The sequence below is a fragment of the Belonocnema kinseyi genome, chromosome 1 (assembly GCF_010883055.1).
Source record: "Belonocnema kinseyi isolate 2016_QV_RU_SX_M_011 chromosome 1, B_treatae_v1, whole genome shotgun sequence".
Taxonomy (NCBI): Eukaryota; Metazoa; Arthropoda; class Insecta; order Hymenoptera; family Cynipidae; genus Belonocnema; species Belonocnema kinseyi.
In genome coordinates this window covers 140,905,942-140,908,479 of record NC_046657.1, presented here as the reverse complement: position 1 = coordinate 140,908,479, position 2,538 = coordinate 140,905,942, and positions in this window count along the sequence as shown.

The window sequence follows — 2,538 nt, the reverse complement described above, 5'->3', positions numbered from 1 at the left end:
CACGCAGCAAATCTTCGTTCTTCAGTGACAATTCATCCAAATCCCAGCATCAACTCACTCGCAAATTATTCGAGTAAACCTTCCGACCGTTTTAGAAGGCCCGGCCTTCTAGTCTCGCCGTCCTAATTTTAACTTACCCATCTTTCTTTCTCCGTGTTTCGCTTCATGCGCGAGTGTCCTTGCAGTAACACTGTTTGGACCACCAAACTTCGTTGTCCTCTCTTCTTCTTTTAACTTGGTTTATAACCTTCAAGGTTGGCAACCAAAACGGGGAGGGGTTTTTAGTCGGTAGGCGCACTGGGCGAATCCGACACTACCCACTTTTCTTGGGTGTCTTTTAGAAGATTCCCCCTCCTCGGCCACTCAAACAAAACAAAAAAAAACTATATCAAGGTGCTGCCCTCTTCAACTTTTCATTGTTTCTATGGCAATCGCGTCCTCCTAGCGGGAGGTGGGGCCGGGGCGCACACCGAAAGTTGTTGAATTCCAAACCGAACGTGATTTTCTGTTTCTCGTTCTCGCGTTCGCCTTTGCCATCACTATAGCAATCTTTGCTATAGTTGAGTTGGTTGGCTGGCTCTGTACGGCATGTACGCTAAAAATGTTATGAACCCTGATTTACCTAATTATATTCAAATTAAAGAGAGCCGAAATTCTATTCGTACTTCAAGATTTATTGTAGTAAACTTTTAAAAATTATTTTGTAAAACTAAATTTAAAGATTGAATACAATTTAGATCATTTCAAAACGTGAATACATGTTAGTTAAATTCAAAATTTAAGTAAAATTTAGTTGAGTTTCAGTAAATTTCAGTTAAAATTATAGATTTTGAATGGTGTTAAATAGTGTTAAATTTAAGTACAATTTAGTTCAATAAAAAAAAGTGTCGTTAAATTTTTAATTTGATTGAATTGAATACAGATATATGTGGGTTGTTTCTTGGCTTCAACAATGGAGAGCATTCAAATAAGCTGCAGAAATTAAAAAAATTCCCTTATTTTTATAATAATTAGTTAAATTCAAAAAAAAATTCAGGAAAGTAATTAGGACTCATATTTCTAAAGTTTTTGGTTTGAAACTTTTCAGAAGTCGACAATGTCAAAATACAAAAGGAAGCGCTTAAACTTCAGCATAACTATTTTGCATGGAAATACTTTACTATCTCACAATTTTATTTTAAATTAGAAGTATGTTAGCAATTAAATAATTATTCCATTCAAAATTATTCAGTTTCGAAAATTGGATTATAACTTCAAAGCCTTTGAAATTAAAAGGTTTTAAATGAGAGAAATTTGAAATGAAAACAATTAAAATTACAGTGTAATTATTTTATTTCAGAAGCGTAAGAATAAAATAATAATTATTTTAAAAAACTAGTTTATAAATTAAAAATTAAAAATATTTAACTTTAAATGTTTTAAATGAAATCACTTATGATTCGGCAATACATTTTTTTCAGCTTTAGGATATAAATAATTTAAAGCTTCAATAAGCAGATTATTCGACGTCAAACCTCGTGAAAAATTGGAATTAATTTAAAGCCTTTGAAATCGAAAACTTTTTATAAGGAGAGGAATTTTTAATTGAAAGGTTTTAATATATTTTCAATTTAAAACATTAAAATTAAGTAATTTTATGAACAGAAATTTCAAGAATTGTATTATTTGACATTTTTTCATAGAGTTGATAAATTAAAAATACAAGCATTAATATTTTTTAAATTTTGAATATGCCTCAAGTATAATCTGATAAATTTAAATTATTTAATTTTGAAAGTTTTGAATTGAAAATTGAATTACAGAATTCTAAATGTTTGTATTTGGGTATTATCAGATTTTGGAGGCCATTAATTTAAGCCTGATCAAGTTAGTAGGGTTACAGTTGTCAATTTTACGATATTAAATTCTTATATTCAAAACCAAATTAAATTTCATTGCTAAAATTTTTAATTGTTTAGGATTTGATTCTTAAATTCAGAATTTGTTCAATGCTTTATATTTTTAATTTTACACTTTCAAACCTTTTTGTTTAATTTGAGTCATCGAGAAAAAAATATTACATTTTAGTAGACACGACTTTTTTTTACGTACAAAAATTAATGTAGGAAATACCCTGCACGCCAAGGTGTACGATCCGTCGAGAGGGAAAAATGGGTTAAGCCAAATCTGCTTTTTGCGTGAAGAAACTCACTATCTTCGTTTTGGCGTGAGTCTTCTTTACGTATACGCTGCAACGCAAAAATGACCCTTACGTCAAACTTTAGAGAGTAACTTTTTTCTCCAAGACGACAGAAATAATCACGGGTTATCACATTTAAAAAAATTATTTGATAACAAAATTTCGTCACTTATTTATTACATGAAAACATTTGTTCTTGTGTACAAGATTTAAGAAGTAAGACAAAATCTTGATTGGAATATAATGATTTTTGAAGAACAAGAAGCCTTAAGCATTATAACGCTAGGCGTAAATAATTTTAACATATCTTCCTTTTGAATTTAATAACTCAATATTAAAATGGAATGTTTAATATTGTC